The sequence below is a fragment of the Gorilla gorilla genome, chromosome 5 (genome assembly GCF_029281585.2).
Source record: "Gorilla gorilla gorilla isolate KB3781 chromosome 5, NHGRI_mGorGor1-v2.1_pri, whole genome shotgun sequence".
Lineage (NCBI taxonomy): Eukaryota > Metazoa > Chordata > Mammalia > Primates > Hominidae > Gorilla > Gorilla gorilla.
In genome coordinates this window covers 135986402-136007871 of record NC_073229.2, presented here as the reverse complement: position 1 = coordinate 136007871, position 21470 = coordinate 135986402, and the positions used below count along the sequence as shown (strand labels likewise).

At 41.8% G+C, this 21470-nt stretch overlaps 1 protein-coding gene across 5 annotated transcripts in view; it reads left to right on the top strand.

The window, feature by feature from the left end:
* Positions 1-21470, top strand: part of FYN (FYN proto-oncogene, Src family tyrosine kinase) — a 213434-nt gene that overhangs the window by 27850 nt on the left and 164114 nt on the right. The window lies entirely within an intron of this gene.

The following is a 21470-nucleotide window of genomic DNA, read 5'->3' as shown; positions in this document are numbered from 1 at the left end:
AATGGGGAGCGCCTATCCTCAGGCTGGTCAAGGAGGTCGTTTTCAGTCCATTCATTGTTGTTTTTCCTCCACTCTCAGATGGCTGCTGCTTACCTCTGCCTGAGCCGTGTCTTTGAATTGCAGCCACTGTGTAGCAGGTCATTCTTTCATTAATGTAACATTTTTTTGGTTCTTACTGGGTGTTAGACATCATGCTGGACTCTCTTGAGACAAAAGTGAATGTGACTGACAAGTACTTATAATTATGGTACAATCTGAGAGCTGTGCAGAAGGGGCTTGGAAGCTCTGACTGAGGGCTGAGCTATCCAGAAAAACTCCATGATGGAGTGGGTGTGAGGAGCTGTGAATGCATTCTTTCTCTGAATGTTTGCTGAGTCTTCTCTGCCTGTACGTCTCTCTGCCTCCCCAGGTGCCTTGAGGTCCCCCCACTGAAAGGCTGGACGTCGCAGCTCTCGCTAGCCACCCAGGCATCCTTTTCGGCCCCCACTACTCTGCCCAACCACATTGCCTTGGGTGTAACTTTTCAGCTGTTCTGAGTTATGTTCCTCAATTCCCTGGCCACTTGGGGGCTGCCCCTTCATCATCCGAGAATGACTTGGGGTTATTTCTCATCTTGATTTGAGTGCAAGAGAGGCTTTTCTTTCTGAACTAGAGCCATTCTGAATGCAGCGAGTTTGTCTCTAAGTTAGGGAAGTATACTATCTGAAACATTGTTCCAGAACAATTGTGAGTAACTCCTGACCTTTGACCCCATGCAGGCACCTAGCTTCTGCAGGATGGCCTGTGATCTACTGCTAGTCATGGGCTTTTCAGCTCATACAAACCAGGGCAACTTGGGGAAATAACACAGCTCTAGTTAGGACAAGGCAGAAGGAGCCTTTTTAGAATCCGCTTGCACTCAGGTTTTGGCTGTGGAAGCCAGGGATTGGCAAAGACTGTCCCCTACGGGAGGCCAGTATACTGTGACCCTTCTGGACTAGGCCAGGTCCACAGCAGGCAAGAGCCTATGGGTGCCAGGAGCCCCCTCAGGGCAGTATTGTGCCGGGGAGTCCAAAGAAATGCCTGGCATTTGCCCCAGACTGCAGGACTTGCCCTCCCCTGTCCAACTCAGGCAGTGAATCCTGCAGCCACAGGAGGGGGTAGTCCATTAATCTGGGTTCCCAGTCCTGGCCCCATGCCGGGCAAGCAGCAGGGCTCAGTTAGTGGGGTGTGGGGGGCACTGAATGGAATGTGTTCAATTTTGCTTCACTTCTGCTGTTAACTTCCTGTTAGACCTTAGAAAAATCATTTCTCCTCCCCAAGTTTCATTTATCTTATCAGTAAAGCGGTCCCTTTCCCAGGACCAAGTAAAATTACTCGCTTTTAAATTGAAAAACACAAACCAAATACATTTTGTTTTTGTTTTTGTTTTCTGACTTGGGTCTTGAATTAAAATGGAAAAAGGGCTGTTGGCCACCAGTCTAAAGAATGCCAGGTAAGACCAGTTATGGATTGGGACTGAAGGAGCAATGAGTGTCTAACAAAAGAGTGAACACGGGTGACTGACCCGTGGTGTGGATGTCTGTAAGTGCACAGGGAATCCAGAGTAAGAGAAGCTAAACGGGTAGAAATGCTGCTTGGATGGAGTGAGTCTGAGGCACCTCTGAAAGGCTCTGCCTGCACCCTCTCCTCAGTCAAGTAGTTGATGACCTGAAAAACAATCATTGCCTTAGGGGAGTTTGCTGTTTTAAAAGCTCTATTCCAGAAGTTCCACTTTCAGAACCTTTTTCTGTTGCTGGTAGAACACTGTTGGACACGGATCTATCAACTTTTCTTTTTGTCTGTGTTTACCTATCCAGAAGAATCTAATATAGGATGTGCGTCTGTTGTATAAGTAAATGGTACCTGTTGGCCAACTCCAGTGGAGAAAAATTGCCGAAGTTACAGTGTTTGTTCTTCATGTGGATTTTTAAGTTTCCTCTTTTAGTTGAACGTTTTTGTAAAGACAGAAGTGGAAAATTAGCTTTATTTTGACATGCTAAAGCTCAAAGACAAGTTAGCATAAATTCTGTATTAATTAATATCTATGGTTTATTGAACTTCTGCTATGCAGAGTGCTTTATATCATCTATGTTACACTTCAGTGTGACAGCAGTCCTGTGAGGGAGCTATGAGTGGCTCAAGGTGCTGTAGTTATAGTAAGGATTCTACTCAAATCTGTCTGGGCTCAGAGCTTTCCCTTTCCCATACCCCACCTTACTTTGGACTTTATATAATATTTAAGACAATATATTTGTGTGCCTTATTTTTTTTAAAGTTTCGTAAGTTCTAAGAAAGCGGCATTTGTTACTTTTTAGAGAGCTCTTCCTTGACACTCCCCTAAAGGCCTAGGCTGGATGGGGTTGCCCTATTGCCACGGCCACTTCAAAGCTGTCATTGTGGTTGCATAGTTATCTGTGCAGTGACTGTCTGACAGCAGCGTTCACTGTGGAACTGCAGGCTTTATCAGCTCAGAATCCTTATCTGTGCCAAGCCTAGTGCCTAACTCATAGTAGGCCCTCTTAAAAAATTGAGCAGGCATGAATGAGTGGATACCATGCTTGTTAATAGCATTATGTGGCGATAAGACCATCATTCCTTGACTTGCTCCCCAAAAGTACAAAGTTTCAAGCAGACAAATGAACAGATAATTCTTAAAATTGAACTAATCTGGGCAAGCAAAGAGAGTTCAAAGATAAAAGAGGGGGACGCAGTAGTGCACAAGGGAAACATTAAAGCAAATATTTTCTTTTCCACAGAATCTTTTAGAATTCTTGAGGGTTACAGTTCCAGATATCATTGCTTTAAGTGTATAAAGTGTATTTTTAAAAAGTGAAACCCATACCCATTTAAAAATTGAAAAATATGTAATCAAGTTGTATCAGAACAAAAATGTGCTTTTTGTGTAAAAAGCTAATTAAATGGAGTCATCCTATTTAGTGATTTAAAAGGATTTGATTAAAATAATATCCACTTCGACTACTCTCAAAGGGCCGAGGAGAGAGGTTTGGTTTCTGTGCATCCTGGATGGCCTTTGTCTGGTGTGATTAAAGGTATTTCAGTGCCTGCCGTGAGAGAGGCCCCTGCCATTGCTGCAGTTTCAGTGAGACCGAGAATTCCTGTAGCGTCATTCCAACTGTTTGCAGGGTTTAGACAGCTGCGTTCAGGCCACAAATATGGCCACAAACACTACTGCGTATTTGATAGACACAGAGGCCTTCCAAAACAAAAATTGTCATTCAAAAAGAAAAGTAAAAAGAAAAATTACCTCCTGCCTTAGAATTGTTTACTTTTCCTCTGAGTGAGTGAGTTCTTTGAAATGTGTTGGTCTTTCAATGTAGAATGTACATGGAAGTTGCTCCATTTTTCAGTGTTTCTTTGGTTTTAATAAGTCCCAAGAGAAATGATAAAAAACCTCCTAGATTCTTAGTGTGGGGATAATTGTCTTGTGGGGGGAAAATCTAATTCTAAGTAATCGAGGGTTAGAAATTTGAGGCCGCATCAGGAATCCAACTTTAAAGCCATGTCCGCATGATTTCTATGCAGCTGGTTAAGAGGTGGGAAAATTAATTCATACAAGTTTTTTCTTTTGTGGGAAGAATAAGATTTCCGGGGTCAGAGGCCAGCAGTGTTTACATGGGGTATCCAAAGGCTTCACAGTGCTGGTTGCTGGGGTGACATGAGGATGTGTCTCCAGTGTGAATAGGGGGACATTGGCTTTGGGGTGTACCGTGCAAATGCGCGTACTGGTTGCTTAAGGGAGGTGAGGGAGAGAGTGAAGAAGAGGAAGGGAAGAATAGCATAAGCACAACTCCCTGCCATCTGTGGGAGCCATTGCTTCCTGAGTGGGCATGGGCGGGTTGCAGGGGCAGGACTCAGGTGCTTCTGGTGCCTCTGAACCCATGGACACTGGACAGAGCAGCTCCTATGTGCAGACAGGAATTGTTCCTCAGGCCATCCCTTATACATGTACTACAGGCTGCCAGCCTCAGAAACTATAGGAGGCCAAAGTGGCCTACATTCTTCATTTACCTTTCTCAACCTCACACACAGATGGACCCATTCTGCTGGTAATCAGGCAATGGAGTGACCCAGCCTCAGTGTATAACTGAGTAAGGGTCACGTTTCACACAACCCACTTTTCTGGCGACTGGGGACCAGGAAAAGGAAGTGGCTTTGACTTGTGGGCAGGGAGAGAAAGAGCAAGAATGCATGCATGGGTGTGTGTGTGTGTGTGTGTGTGTGTGTGTGTGTGTGTTTAGGAGGAAGGGACATGCTTAGAATTCTGTTTTAGACTCAAAGGCAATCATTGTTATTCTTGGCCCAAAAATAGTTGTTATGTATCATGCGTAATAACTGACCAGCTTTCTTTTATGTAAATCCCTGGATTGTAAAACTAAGCGGTGCTGTCTAAGAAGAAAAATATACCTGCCCTCTGCCAATTTGAATTTCCAAAAAAAAAAAAAAATCCCTCTTCCTAGACATTCTAAATTTAGGAGGATATTGATAACTGATCTAGAACAACTGCAGATAACAATATTTTCAGCGTGATTCAAGGAAAGAGTTGAAACATTGAGAGTTCCTTGTTTAGTCCTGGATATAGAACAGTTCATTCATTCTTTACACATTAACGAACACTGGTAGGCCAACCACTGTTTTAGGCCACATGTTATCTTATTCGGTTGCCCTACGTTGTATGTGAGGAAAATAAAGCTCAGCCAAAGGGGAATGAATTGCCCAAGGACTAACATCTAGGAAGCAGCAAGATCCAAAACTATGTCTCAGACTTAAAGCACCCTTCTCTTTCTCCTCCACTGTGGATGCTCTCTTGTCCTGAAGCCATCATTATCAGCCTCATGTAATTTAACTGGTATTTTTTTACACATCTTTCATTTTCTCTTCACCGAATTTAAAAGGTCTTTCTCCCTTATTTGTGGTTTTAAAAGTAGTAATGATGTTTTTATCAAGGAACAATTGGAAACCTTGAAAAGAGAATCACCTCTTTAAACTGACCTGGCCCTGCAAGGTGGTCGCCCTGTGGAAGCATGAAAATGACTTCCAGGGGTGGCATCTGCAGGCAGTGGGAGTGGGGGAAGCCCATGAGACACTCATTTTCTTTCCACTGCTGGTTCCCAGACTTGGGGATCATTTCGTATATTCTTCATCTGAGTAGCATTCATCATTCCCTATGACAAAAGCTGGATGTTGCCAGGAGAGAGTGGGGAGAAATGCTGCCCACGTTACAATGGAGAGACAAGACGAGCTCTCACCTACATACTTTGTACCATTTGTTTTTACACGGAGGCTTTCTCCTGTAGCCATGAGATACTGCATAATTTGTTTCACTGCAGCCAGGCCTGCTGTGTAGAAGTTGGAATCATTTGGTTGTCTGCCTTGCATAGACTTATTATCTGCTGAAATTGCATGTGAAGGAAAGATTATTAATAAAATATGTGTGAAGAATGGCTGAAAAGATGCTTTTGTCAGTGCCCCTAAATACTTTTAAGAGCAGAGCTGCAGTTTTCTAAGAGTGGTGTTGTATAGGCCATAAAAATACATAAAAATTTAAGCTTTTCCTTTAAAAGGTTATTACTGCCCACTTTTAGCCCACAACAAAATTTTATTTAAGCAGAAAACCTTCTTTGTTAGCTTGCTGTGCCTGCTGTCACAAATTACCACAAACTTGATGGCTAAAAACAACAGAGATTTATTCCCCCACAGTTTTAAGAGGTCAGAAGTCCAATAGCAAGGTGTCAGCAGGGCCACGATACCTTCAGAGATGGAGAGAATCTGTTTCCTGTCTTTCCAGCTTCTAGTGGCTGCAAGTGTTCTTGACTTGTGGCCACATCACTCCAGTCTCTGCCTCTGCCCTCACATTGCCTTCTCATCTGTGTGTCTTCCTCTGCAGCCCTCTTATAAGGATACCTGGGATGGCTTTTAGAGCCTGCTGCATAATCCAGAATAAGCTCTTCCTCTCAAATCCTTAACTTTATCACATCTTTGCCATATAAGGTAATATTTGCAGGTTACAGGGATTAGGAAGTGAATACCTTTGGGGGGGCATTTTCTGCCTAACATACCTCAATTTGGGAATTTCTGTAATTTTCATTTATCAAAACATAAAGCTTGCAACCCCTTGTTTCACTCATTACTTCAGTCAGTTTAATTTTCTTAGAAGGGGCCACTTGGAAGATCTAAGAACTAGTCTCTTCTTCAGTCCCCAGAGCGGGCAAGGCCATGCCTGTCTTCTTTCTCAGATTGAGGTTTATGTAAAGAAGAGGAATTATGGGCTCTGAAAGCTGGGAAGAGGCCTTGGAAATCATACCCTCTCAGTCTTTGGGGGAAACTGGGGCTAGAGATGTAGGGTCACCCGAGTCTGGAGCAGAGATGGGACAAGCACTTATTACACTAGCCCACCCCTTCCGCTTTGTTCCTGCAGACCCCCAAGCTGTCTCTGGTGATACAAGCCTCTAGGTCATCTTTCATTTGAGAGCCCTTCAGTACCTGAAAACCCAACCCCTGAAAAATCCTTTTTTCCTAGTCCAAGAGCCCTAGTTCTTATAACTTTCTTGCATTAGCTGGTGTCAGGAATCCCGTCATTCTGGTCACTTCCTCCTGGATACATTGCCTTTATATCACTGTCTTTTTGAAAACATGGCTCTTGGACATGAACACGGTACTTACAAGATGGTTTGACCAGTGTAGAGTAAGAGGTTACTATCAGGTCTCCTTAGATGCACATTTTCTGCATCAGTACAGGCTATACTGATGCAGACCAATATTACATCTCTCATCGAGTCACTTTATCATATCTTCAGCTTGCATTGAGCTTATGTGTGATAAAAATCCTTAGGACTTCTTAAGTATGAATTGCTTTAAACTCATCTCCTTTCCCCATGCTACATAGAAGATCTGTATTTCTGTCAGTAGCTGGATGGTATAGCTTGGGATCCAGAATATAGACCAGATAGGGATCTAGAGAACAAACAGATCCATGAGCTGGGGCATGCTCATGGGAATGGTACCAGCAGCAGAGTAAACAGAAGGCAGTTTGGATAATCTGGTAAGACATAGTACAGAGGAAACTCTTCTATAGGTGGCTGTCTAGATGGACAGAAGTTTGACAGCAGAAATGTATGGCTGCGCATGTCATAGAGCCAGATGAGAGGCATGCAGATGTGCAGGGACTTCAGTTCAGAAGCTAATGCAAAGAGCTGAGTCCAAAAGAATGAGTTATAGAGTCAACTACTGAAATGAGGTAGGCCCCAAGACAGACACTTGAGCCCAGAGTAAAAGGAAGCCCTGGTCTGAAGTCAGAATCGTAAAATTGATATGATTCTGAATGTCTGTGGCTGAAAGCCATACCCACCCAGAGTCTGGAGACAGGATCACTGGCAGAACTTGTAAACAGGATGAGTTGTTTCCATTCAGTAAACAACTGAAAGTGAGGCAAGTGATAACACCATCCTATCCACACATACAATAGGTTATTTACAATTGAAAGCAAGATTTTATCTGTTAATTTGGAGAGGAAGATGGTGTTCTTTTGGTCACTTGTGGCTGTCATTCTAACCTATTTAAGTCTTTTAACATCTCTATTCTGTCGTCCAGTTAATTAACTGTCTCCTTTCAACTGTGAATTATTTGTGACTGCTATAAGCACATCTTGATGAAAACATTGACCAGGGACAAATGTGCAAAGCCCTGTTCCAAGGACCTCTCTCCAGGTCAGTGTTGTTCTTCCGTGATGTTAGTGTCTTTGGGTATGGCCATTCAGTCACTGAGGCCACTAAAGTGAATTATCACTTGGACCAGGGTTTCCCATCTTGCTTAGATATGTTTTTGAGTGACTATCAGGTGCTTTGCTGACATCAAGGTATTCTGCATTTGTGATCTGTCATAATAGTCTTGTGAAACTGCCCTGAGATGGAGCAGTACCATGGGAAGGGAAAGTTGGTAGGGTGCTTGGTCAGTCACTGCTTTGAGTGGAGAGGTCCCTGGATGTCCTCATTGATGTTAGTAGGTTTAAATCTTGAGTCCCACTTCCTGTAACATACCCAAATATTAGCCCATGGGTGATTTTTTTTAAAGGAGGGATTGGAATCTTGCATTCAGATGAGGAGTACTAATCTTACTAGGGTAATGAGGGTTAAGCGTTCACCTCTACTAAAGACTGATCCTCCTTTGTGGGTATGTGTGGTCTGTGGAGAGCAGCTCCCACTGTTGGGTGAGCATGATGGCTTCTCGGAAGATCTAGGGGCGTTCATTAAGTTGTGAAATGTGTCACTACTGAATACAGTCAGAGTGTAAAGTGAAAGAAAGTGAGATGCTGCGTGGATCAGTGATGATAACAGAAGGGATAAAACAGCAATTTATGCATTTGCGTAGTCCCTCCAAATAAGGCTGCCATGAGAAAGTGAGATGGTTTCAGGGTGGAACATGAGGCAGCCTCGTGTGGTGGAAAGTATGTGAGCCTCGGGGGCTTGAGGAAGTCCTGACCGTCTCACCAAAGAGCTAGGCCACGGGAGAAGCTGACAGTCATCAAGAGTAAGGTGCAACTGTGAAGAATGTCTGAAGTGGAGGCACAAAGTGCCGTGAAATCCCCAACAGGAGTTAGATGAAGAGGTGCCAGTGAGGGGAGAAAATCATCATCATTTACCAACTTCTACTTGTTGTACCCCCTTTCTTTGGTCAGTACTGGCCATGGATGGACTAACTCCCAACTTTGACGTCGAGTAGATTCATACACAGGGTAGAAGAATGGCAAGAGGGAAGGCACCTGTCCGTATTGTTTTTTCTGTTGCTGTGTGTCAACATAGATAATGCTACGGTAATTGAAGTCAAAACCTTTGTGTCGGGGGAGGATTTTGTCCATCTCTAGAATATTCTAAAGAGTAGGAGTGGGGGAAACGTAATTTAAAAAAAAAAGCAAAACTGGAGTACCTGCCACTTTCCCCATTCTACTGTTACCAGATGAGGGAAAAAACATTTTTTTCTTTTACAAGAGAGTTTGATATACATCAAAGTGCCGCTTACCGCAAAAAAGTAAATTTGATAATGGGAAAAAGTTTAAACAGCCCTTAGGTATTGAAAATAAAGTAACTTATAAAACCCACTTGTAAAGTTTAGAAGTCGTTATGGTGACCGCAGTGAGGTGCTAGGTGTGGGAAGGCCTCACTGGTAAAGTGTCAGGAGTTTTTTTTTTATAAATGGCCCATGAACTGGTAGGACAAAAAACTTTTGACAGTTACCATAATATTTATTCTGTTTTCTTATATTTGGTATTAATAAATATTGGCTAACTAGCCAATCATATATCTTTACAGTATTCCATTTTTACAGTGGCCAAGAAAATATAATTAGGCTTCTGTGTTTTCTAGATGATACTGTTTAATAACAACAACAAATACTATATAATGTTCTTGGCTCATTTCAGAACCAACAGAGCAAAATGTGTCCGTTCAGAAAAAAGCATTTGTTGTTTTTCTTTGTTTCTTTTTTGAGACACGATCTCACTTTGTCAACCAGGCTGGAGTGCAGTGACACAGTCACGGCTCGCTGCAACCTCAACCTCCTGGGCGATCCTCCCACCTCAGCCTCCCTAGCAGCTGGGACTACAGGTGCCTGCTACAGCGCCTGGCTAATATTTTTTATTATTTTTGTAGAAACAGTGTCTCCCTATGTTGCCCAGGCTGGTCTTGAACTCCTGGGCTCAATTCATCCTCCCACCTCGACCTTCGAAAGATCTGAGATTACAGACATGAACCACCGCTCACAGCCTAGCATTTGTTTTGTTGTTGTTGTTGTTGTTGTTGGAAATATAATTTAAAAATTTTTCTTTTGGGGGCTAAAGCCCAAATCAGTTAATATCTGAGGCCTATTTGCATGTAAATATTAGGCAACCATCATTCACTGGATGTTTAACCCGTGAGTGTCACTCCACATCTCAGCTGAGATTCGAGATAGTGAATGACAAGTTTTCATATTTTCCGTCATATCGCCATCTCCTATGATCATTGAGAGCGTTCTTCACCCGCATTGGAGGAATTGGCCACCTCAGATGCCTTTCTCTGAAGGCCTACCATGTTTTCCCTTTCCTCACAACCAGGTCCCTGAGACCAGTTCTTGTCACCTTTCACTTTGGAATCACCTTCACTCACCTGGCATTTCAGAATTGTCTTTCAGTTTCTTTGTTTCTTGCTGAACTCAGAATCCTGCATGGAGGGTATCCATTCAGCCTGGCCCTTTAACTGTACCAGTGTCTTGCTCCTCATGGAGCCAAAGTTTGCTTTACAGTATGCCACCACCTGCAGAAACCTGTCCTTACTTTTCTTGTTTTTGTTTTTCACATTCATCCTGTGGGATATGATGAGGTTTCTCTTCCAATAATCTGATCAATCTTTTGTTCTTTAATTCATAGAACCACTCCCCCCGCACACTTTTCTGCTTTTTCTCCTTTTTTCCTTTTTGCCTTTGTTAGATGCCCAGGCACGCCACAGTACCAGGCGTTATCAGTACCAGCTCACATTCCTTTCCTTATTTGGAAAGAGGACTAACTTTCTAGCTCATTACAGACACCCCTTCCCCTTCCCCTCCACTTTCTTTTACGTGCCCACCTTATCTAAAAAAAAATCAAATGTTTAGCCAACTAGGATTAGTTTAGATTGTATGAACTGACCCCGGCCAATGGGGAAAGGGTACAGGGGCAGGACTTGCTTCAGGAATAAAGGCTCTCATGACCCTTTGTTCAGGTGTGTTCTCATGGCGACTGGCCAAGGAGGCACCCCTCTGCGCAGAAGTAGAATTGCTTTGCTAAGAATTCTTTGTTCGAGTGTTCAATTTCCTTAGGATTTTGAGCATTATTCCTAACAGTCCTTCACTTTAGTATCACTTTAGTATTTCAGTGATCAAATGAAAATAGGGTCATTAAAGTGAAAATGGAGATTTGCTATTTTGTTTTCATGTTACAATGCAGATGGTGTGAAACATTTTTTAAGAAAAATCAAATTACCTAGACTCAGATCTTTAGGACAGTAGTTACAGTTTCTCTGGTTGTTATAGGTAATCTACTAAATAGGGGAGAAAAATTGAAATGAAAAAACAGCTGAATTCACTTGCCTTTGAATTAACTTACCAATTTTAATTTTTGAGTAGGAAATAAGAAAAGCTTTTAGAATAAACATTCCTGAAATAGAATAAATCCAATAAAAATTCCTATTTTGTCTAAATTCAGGCCATGGTACCAAGACCAGGAACTCCTAACTGTGGGTGAAGCAGAAAAATAAATTCTGAGTTTACTCTTAAAATGGGGATAGGGGAAGGTGGAGAATTATGCCAAGTTGAGAGTCTGGGTGTCTGAGAGATGGGTAGGTCTGGGATTATTCTATAGGAATGAGGAAGGAAGAAGGGGTGGTTTGGGGAAGTCAGTAGTAGTGAGGTACCACTCAGTAGTAATTGGGGCAGCAGTAATACAACTGATAAACTTTTGTGAACAGGAGGCAACCCTGGGGTTGGCTTGTGGGTGGGAGACCTAGGCCAGCACTGCCGCCTACAGCTCCTGAGTACAACTCAGCAAAAGGTGTCTGCACTCTGGGCAGACAGATCAGAAATGGGCACTCCTTGCAGGTTCCCTCGCAGCAAGGTTGGCACCACCTTCTGCGCATCCCTGCTGGGTTTTACCTTCCCATCAGCAGTAGCCTGGATAAACGCAGGTGAGTTCTTGTAGAGAACAGAGGTCGTCATGTTGAGTCTTCTGTTTGATTGGAGCTGGGAGGCAGAAGGAGCAAGTGCTCCACCTAAGACGAGTCCAAGCCCAAGGCCCTACAGAGGGTCAGAGTACTGGGAAGGAGGCACTGAGGAAGGTGGGCCCAGGGCTCAGGGTAACATAAGAATTTTTTTTAATATGAGGCATACAAAGGAATAGGTGTGTGTATGTGTATCCACACTCACTCACACATCTACATTGTGTGTGTGTGAGAGAGAAATAAACAACCCTCTTACTCATCCTGCAGCTTGGAAGCCCCTGTGAGTTCACTCTCCACACCCTTCTCCTTCAATGGAACCACTATTCTAAATTTCATGTTTATCATTTCCTTGCTTTTCTCTGTAAGTTTGTTTCCCTAAACAATTTATTGCTAACTTTTATTTACCTTGGGACTATATATAAATGGTCTTCTTCTACCATTTGCTTATTTCCATCAACATTTGTTAAGATTCATTCAACATTTTTAAGATTCATTCCTACTGATGCATGAAGCATCATGCATCAAATTTATTTATCTTCACTGTTGTCTGGTCCACTCATTGTATGAGTGGAAGACCACTTTATCCCTTCTCTCAAGGACAGTTGGGACATTTCCAGTTTTGCTATTTAAATAGTGTGCTATGAACATTCTTGAATGTGCATCCTGCTGCAGTTTTTCTAGAATGGGTGCCTAAGGGAAGAATTTCTGGGTCTTAGAGTGTGTGCACCATCCACTTTGCTGAATAATAGCAAATTGTTTTCCAAAGTGGTTGTACCACTTGACGTTCCTACGAAGAAACATTAACTTTTAAGGCAAGGGAAAGTACAAAGGAAAGAAAGGAAATGTAGAGAGCTGGGGAAATGAAGAGAAGGGTGTAGATTTTAAACAGCCATTATGGAAAGCATGAAAGGTTAGCTTGTGTGGACTGTGGGTCACATTGTCATCAGGGAGTAGATTCCATCTTGGTATCTACGGGTATGGAAACACCCGTTTCTCTCTGTTTTCACTCAGTTTTCCCTGATCAGCAATAATCTCCAGGGCTCTGAGTAGTAAATGCTGCCAAGCATGTAAATGTGCCGTTTCTACATCAAATTGATGGTGGCATGGATCCTAATAAAGCTTTTAAAACAGATATCTACGCAGAGGCACACAGATATTTTGGACATTACTTTCCCCAAAACACAAGTGATTTTTCTGACAGCCATGCTTTGTGTCTTATAAATTCAGTGAACTTACACTGGATTTGATGTTACTGTCTCTTTTACTTTGTAGGTTTCTTTGATGAGAACACAGAGCTTTCCTGTGGTTGCTCATTCACTTGACCTGAGAAAAATGGGTCCATGATATTTTAAATAGTAGATTAAATGTGAAATAGGAATAGTCCCTGGTGAGCATATTGGCTTCGTTTGTAAGTTCTAACCACTCTGATATGTAAAACTGGTGGGATTTGTTTTGTTTTTAAATATTTCCATTCTTTCAAATCTAGATTTTAGTAAGCCTGACTTATTTTGTTAGCATTCCTACGAAACTGAAAGTAGAGCATTAAACCATTAAAAGCACATGTTCTCTGGAGTCTCAGAAGTGCAGCTTTTTTTAACTTGTTATTTCTGGGTCACCCTTCATTAATAGCATTCATCAGATTTACTTGATTCCAGGCCAGAAAGATTAGTGATGGTGGCATTTTCAAAATATTTCTATCAGAGTTTTTTATTATATATTGACTAGTATTGTCTATTTGAAACTTTGATGGTGACAGTACATATTTGAGAAGGCAGCATGGTATTCTGGAAATAATTTGGAAATTTTGTTTTTGGCCAAAAAAAATGGAAAAAACCTCAATGTTCCCCATTTGAGATTTAATTATGTAAACTGTGATACGTCTATTAAATTGAATATTATATATTAGTTAAAATGATGATCAAAATTGCTAAATAAGTTGGACAAATGTTTAAGGTTGTTAAATAGAAAAAAAAGCAGTATACCAAATCACATGCGGAATGTGAAGATTGGATAGGAAGAAGTAAAGCTGTCTCTATTCACAGGCAATATGACAGTTTATGTAGAGGAATCCTAAGGAATGTATAAAGCAAATACTAGAAGAAACTAAAAAGTAAATTTAATAAAGTCACAGGATAGAAGGTCAATAGACAAATCAATTGCATTTCTGTATATTAGCAGCTAATAGCTGGAAAATCAAGTGAAGGAAACAATTCTGTTTGCAGTAGTAACAGAAAAATATGAAATATCTAGGAATGAATTTAACACAATCCAGTCCTTCGGCGCTATCCCTGGAAGCACTTGTGTAATGGATGCTAACAGTCCCAGAAAATTCCCCAGGGACTATACTTTGGTTTTGTATCCCTTATCAGTTTTCCAAGGGAAAAAGTTATATCAACTTGCATAATTGTTGTTTACCATCATTAATGTATGGATTATAATGTCAATTGATATTCAACAAGCAGCACTCCTAGGGCCATTTCATAATTTACCTGATAATTTACCAAGCATGTTTTCCTCAAACTTTGGGTGTAGCGTGTAGTCCTGAGTGACGGATGGGGGCCAGATTCAATCTCAGGTATAGATATTCACTCAGACAGTTGTATTATTCTTTATTCTTTCTTCCTCCCTCTCTCTAGGGTGTGATGAGGCATTTAATCTATCAGACACCAGGAGGATGTATGTAATGAATTTCTACATGCCCCAATCATTTTAATGTAATCATCCTTCTTTTAAAAGGCTTCATTAAGTCTATTGTTAGGATTGTAAAACTACCTAAGAGAGACAGGAGGGCTTTCCTCATTTTCAGAATTCAGACAGTTTTGTTAATTGCGTAGCTTTAGGTGAACAGTAATTAAATGGGTTGTGAGAATGTGCAACATTTATTTATAGTAACATAAGCATGTCACATATTTATAGTCATTACTGCACAGTCTACTTGATAACGTCCTTTTGAGAGGGAGGGTCACGACTGTTAGAAGTAGCTTCAACAACTGTTTTTGGCAAGGTCCTTGAATATTACAGATTTGTGAATATTGCAGAGCCAGGTACCCTTGTGCTAAAGAAATCCTATACATATTAAACTTTTTGCGAGGAACCTATACTTGCAAGGTTTTAAAATATGCTTTTAACATTTTGCGTGTAAAATATTTGAGTTAAATATGTTTGCCAATGTCAATCGGAGTCTTTGGATTATTATACCAAATTTTGTACCTTAATTTTAACAAGATGATAGAATAGTAATAGTTATTCTCTGGTTCTTAAATTTGTTAATGAATACAGATTTAGTGCATTATTCTTAAAGTGCTCTAACATGGCACATTTATCAAGCAGATAGGAGAGAAACTTTCCATCAAGTGTTGAGGATTTTAATGCCAACAAAATCACTATTTGGGGGCCTTTTGAGGATCAGATGAAAGCTAGAAATCTTCCCCCACAGAAACCTGTACATGTATACGCACACTGATACAGAATGATATTTCAGGAGGTCTTGATTGAGACCCCTGCGTGCCTATTCAAGGACCCAAAGATATGTGTGGATTATACAAATAGCCCCCCTTCTGTTTTGCACTTCCACCCCCTTGCCTAGTCTCTCCCATGCCCATGTCTACAGTGTCTACAAATCCATCTTTATATATACCTTCTCTCCATAGGACATTTTTACTCAATATCTTCATTTTACCAGTTCAGTCTAAATGTGACAGAAACAGAGATCCCTTTTTCACTACCATTGATTTCCAGCTCATCCCCTTATTTCCTCAGTTACTAATATTATAGGTTGTCATAAACTTCTCCCTCTGCCCTATCTCCCAGAGAATTTATAGACAGTTCCCTTGGAACAAGCATGCTTTCTTAACTCCCTGCATCTAGTATATTGATAACCTTTTATTCTGTGTTCTTTCAGCAGAGCTACCACTTTTGTCCCTTCTGTTATTTGTCCACACCACCACAGTGCAAGCCTTAAACATCTGTCCTTTAAACTCTCCCAGTCATCTTGCCCCTGGACTCTCTCCCCCAGCACTGTGCTACTGCACTTTCTAACTCAGTCTTCCCTTGTATGTGGTCTGCCACACGCAGGCACACACTTTACCTCGCTCTCACCTCCTTGGCCACCTTCAGTGGTTCTCTATCACTGGACACAGCAAATTTTAAATTGCCAATTTATTCACTGTGGGAGCTGGCTCTCCTACTCCCATTTCTGCCAGAAACTATTTTTCCAGGTTCCTTGCATATCTGTCTCAAACCAGTCTTATCCCATCTTCCTGTACTGCTGACACTCTGCCCCTCTAAGATCATTAGTCTGTCAACAAGCCATCGTTGGGCATCTCACATTTTCTGTGTATTAAGTCACTGGGCTCTGCAGGAAGATAGGTCCCAACGACTTGGCAGCCTTATTTCTGTGGAGGCTTGCACTTCTCTTCACCTAGCAACTTTTCCATACCATCTGTCTGGCTCCATTGAGTCAGTAGTTCAATAAAGATACTTTAGAAACACTTTTTTAAAAAATTATGGGGGTGGAGGACCAGGAGAATACTACAAAGGAAATGAGTCCCTGACATCCCCATGTGAGCAGCCTCATCTTCTGAGGCCAGCTGGTCTGGAGGCCGGAGGCTTCTGCTTTATTCAACAAGGAGCATGGAGACAGTGATCTGGTCTTCTCCACATCCTAGCACCAAGCCAGGCACAGGGTAGGCCCTTAAGCATCTGATGAAGGAATCATGCATGTATCCGTGGCATGTCTATTGCAGTTATTTCATAGACTTAATGGAGCTGGAAGTGACCTTTGAGGTTATCTCTTCCAACTACATCATCCGACAGCTGAACAAGCCACAAGTCAGGGAAGCTGAATAACTTGTCTAAGGTCAGACAGCAGTAAAATCAGCTTCTCAACCTATGTTTTCTGACTTCCATTCTCCCAGTCTCCCTGTTTTTGCTCTACTGGAAGTGCTCAGTCTATGGCTCTTTTCCTTTCTTTCATTTCTGTGCTTATTGGTGTCTGTTCTGTGCTTAACAATCTGAGCTCCTAATGTGAGAGACCTTGGCTCTCTTCCTTGTCTGCTGCACCTTAATAAGCATTAGTACATACTTACTAATTATCCTACATTTTGAATAGCCCTTGGTACTTTTCAGGTTCTTTTACAAATGTTTCTAGTTAGATTTTACTACAGACCGGTGAGATAGGTTGAGCAGGTATTTTTCCCGCACATCAGGTGAGAAATCAGAGGCCCGGGGAGAGTACTACTTGTTCAAGACCACCCTGCTGATGAGTGACACAGTTGAGGATAGAATCTGATTCTCCTCTACGAGAGGATGATGGTGAGTTAAGACTGTTTTGAAAATATGACTTCAGGCTCTGGAATCTTGCCTGCCTCTGTGTAAATGTAAAAAATAGGATTTCATATTTTCTAACAGTTTTCCATTTAGTAGCTCATTTCGTAAAGCATGTTCTGAAGCACATTGGTCCCAGGAGATGTGTGGAAAATGGATTCTGTGGCCAGATAAGCTGGGAAGAGCTGCTTGTTATATCCCCCTCTTGGGGATTCCCTGTGCACATTAACATTTAAAGGCTCTGAGAAGTCCTACTGCAAAGACTGTTTAATGTGTTGTTTTTTTAATTGTGGTAAAACACATGCCACTAAAATTTACCATATTAACCATTTTAAAGTGTACAATTCAGTTGTGTTAAGTGTATTCACATTGCTGTGCAACCAGTCATGACTACATCTTGGAAAGCTTAAAATCCATACCTCTTAAACAACAACTCCGGATTCTGCCATTCCCCTAGCCCCTGGCAACCACCATTCTACTTTTTGTCTGTATAAATTCGACTCCTCTAGGTACCTCATGTAAGTGGATCATATAGAATTTGTCCTACAACTGGCTGATTTCATTTAGCATAATGTCCTCCAGGTTAATCTATGTTGTAGCGTGTGTCAAAATTTCCTTCCTTTTTAAGGCTGAATAATATTCCATTGTATGTATAGACCATATTTTGTTTGCATTCATCCATCAGTGGACACTTGGGTTGCTTCTGCCTTTTGGCTATTGTGAATAGTGTTGCTATGAACATGGACGCACAAATATCTTTTGGAGACCCCGTTTTCAATTCTTCAACTAGATACTCAGAAGTAGAATTGCTGGATCCTATGGTAATTTTATTTTTAATTTTTTAAGGAACTACTGTTGTTTAACATATTTTTATACTCAGTTCATAAACTTGTTTGATCACAAAGTTCTTTTTCCACATCACACCTTTGGGTATCCCACAGAGCATGGGTTTTTCAGAAAACACTTTGGGGAATCCTGAGCTCAGTAAGCAATATCTGCTTGCTCCAAGGGGCCAGAAACCTCAGGATGCTGGCTGGGGAATTTGGCCATTAAGTTTCCAGCCCAAGGACAAGGTCAGCAGTGCAGTCCCAGGAGCTGCAGAAGAGGAGGAAGTTCTCAGGGTACACAGTCAACTGTAACCAGGGTTCCTCCGCTACTCCAGAACAACACTGTCAACTTGACACGGAGTGAGGCGGCCATTGTGGTGCTGAGGTAGTTTAGGACTGCACTGGTTGGACAGCATCTTTACTGGCCAAGAGAGTAAGGAGGGCAAGCCTGCCTGCCTCTGTGCAGTTAGGGGCCTGGGGAAAGCTTTATGATGAGAAGTGTCAGATTTCAGAATCCACCGTTTCCCCCATCTCCCCCAAGAAGAAAGAGTACCCTTAGTCAAAATCTAAATGGGCTCCTCAGCAGGGCTTGTTGTGTTGACTCAATCTAATTGGTCTTTAATGTGGTTCTTAAATAGCTGAGGAATAATTGTGAACACTGTAATTGTGTGGGTGGGTAAAACTTTCAACCAAGTTGATGGAAAGGGTATGTGGGGGCACGGGCAGTAAACTGAGGAAAGAAAAATAATTTTTTACCCCCCAAAAAGCTGTCGTATACCCCCAGTGTCACTGTGGTCAGCTTTTCTCCAGGACCAGCTCAGGAAGCCTGAGCCGCTGGTGACCCAAAAGGGGGCATTACATGATTGAACACCTCAAATCCCCAGTGTTGTTCCTCTACACACTGGCTTAAAGATGGGCATGAGCCGGAATGGTTTTAGGGACATCTAGAAGAAAGTAAACTGGGAGGTTCCTGTAGCTGTTGCAGTTTGGTGTTAAGGATGAGAAAAACTATGGAGAGGACATAGAGCCCCAAAGAGTCTTTGAACCAGCCTGCAATAAGACCATAGAACACTCAGCTTCTTAATTTACTTGACTGAGAACAGATAATGATACCTCGCATTGTGGGATGAGAATTTCATAAGCTCTCTGAGATCCTTAGATGAAAGCTGCTACTGATCCATAGACTGTTATTATTATGAGACTTTACTTTTCTGTAAATAAATGTTACAGCTTCTTCTCTCTGACTCTCTTGCTCTAAATGAGGTCAGATTCAGCCTCTCTCATTGGCCGACTCTTGCCCTGTCTCCAGGACCACAGTTCTGCTTGGAAGCACTGAGATGAGCTGGAAAGAGCTCTGATAAGGGCTCAGGAAATTCTGTGCAAAATTTCAGACAAGCAGCTTCCCCTCACAGCGCCTCAATTTTCTCATCTCTAAAGGTCCCTTTCTAAGGTCCCAGCTCTGTAGGTTTGTGATTTTATCAAAGAAACAGAACAAAAAGTCAGCTTCTAATTACAAATGTTTATTGGGTCCCTGGTATGAGCTAGGCACTGTTTTCGGTACATGGCCTAAATCGGTGAACAAGGTCACTTATTTTAGCTAGGAGAAAAGAGATGAGACAGTAAGCAGTAAATATTAATACATGAGTAAATTCTGTCATTGTTAGAAGGGGATATGTCCTATGCAAAACTAAAATAATGTGGTAAGGAGAATTGGAAATGCAGGCAAGAGTGCAATTTTAAAAATGTAACAGAGGAACTTTTCCATTATGAGTTACTAGAAGATCAAGTATGTCATTAAGGGAGTGGGGGCTATAAATCTCTCCTTTGGAGATTTTTTAGGAAGCGAAATTATTCATGTTTTTGGATTCAGGCATATTCTTGTTTGAATGTAGAAGGGATAAACAGATTACCCTTTTGAAGGCTTTCTTTTTGAATGATTTAATGGTATGTGCAGGGGTAGCTCCAGAATTCATGTGTGTGCATAAATACACATACATACACATATACACATATATAGAAGCGCACACACACATACACACATGCGTACTTCTTAAGGAACAGTAAAAGCCAGAGTTGGGAGGCCCAGATGCTAACATACCTCCACACCAGCTCTGAAAAGGCCAACTAGTGTGCCATAATGCTATAGCTCTCCCACCCTGCCATTTCACAAGGGAAAAAACTGAAACACCGAAATACTAGCAACTCACAGAAATCCCAGTGAATCAGGGATGGGTAATGGAACCTGGCAGTCCTCTGGCCTCTTTGCTCCTCCCTGTATTCCTTTTTCAATGAGATTGGCAGCTCAGTTGTTTTCCCTTTGCCTTTTCTCTTGCTTGTCTACTGCTTCTACTCCCATGGTTGTATACTTAAATAGTAATGAGATGATAGAATACTCGCTCTAACTCTTAATGTATCCAGACCCACCCAATCCAGTGTCAGAATGATATGAGTCAAAGAAATACAATCTAGTGACAATAATTTCAGAATAGCACATCTTGACTTGTCTTTCTCAATGCCATAGAGGGATATAGAATTACAGCAATATTTCTTTAAGTCCCTCTTTTTCCCTCCAGCTTTCCTCACACGTTACAGCCCTTACAAATGAGCCCCCAAGCCTTTCCTAACTGTGGCCCACCTGCTCTCCCACCTTTCCTCCTGATTCTGCATCACAGAACTCCCCCAAACAGGTCAGAGCAAAGGGAAGAACCAGAGTTCAAAGGGAAGGCAAAGCCAGAGTGCACATGAGCAGCTGGGAAGAGTAAGCCTGGGAATATGTGTTACTAACTTCCATTCCCTCACACGACCGTGTGTGTCAGCACTGCACTAGGCATTCTTCTATCTTACCTTATATAATTTAATGCTCACAGAAATCCTTTGTGGTAGGTATTGAGATCTTCATTTTACTGATGAAAAAACCACAGTCAGAGAAGCTTAGTAACTTGCCTGGTATCCTGTGATAGAGAAAATGCTAGGATTTGAGCCCAGGTCTGTATAGTTATCAAAACTGTGCTCTGTCTCCTACGTTGCTACCCTCTATAGAGTATAAATCCCAGAGGCTCTATGTTATTTCAGTTGCCAAATTAATAAAACTCACTGTCTGGTGTTTATATTAAGGCAATTAAATTGGTTTTCAGCTAAGATCTTGAAAGTACAGTAGCTACATGGAAAAGAGGGTGCCTCCCCCAAAGGGCTTGTGCACTGGAATGTTTGTCTTGTTCGGGACCATGGAGAGCTGTCCAGGCCTCCCTGCGCGCAGTCCAAAAAGATCCCAGCAAGGCCTGTGGACCACCATTCCTATGCATCAGAGGCAATGGCTTTCTGACTCTGTCCGTCTTCTAGCAGGTTTTACAACCAGTGGGGTGCTCATGTTAGGCCTGACTATCTGAGGCAATGCCTGCAATGCTCAGAGATGGGAGCTCAGAGGAGTTTTCAGAAGTAATGAAAACTTTAAACAATTCCTTAATCACCAGAATAAAATAAAGATTCTTTTTGACAAATGCATTGGTTCAGTTTATGAATTTGTGAACTTGATTCAGATAACCTTAGGAGTAAAAGT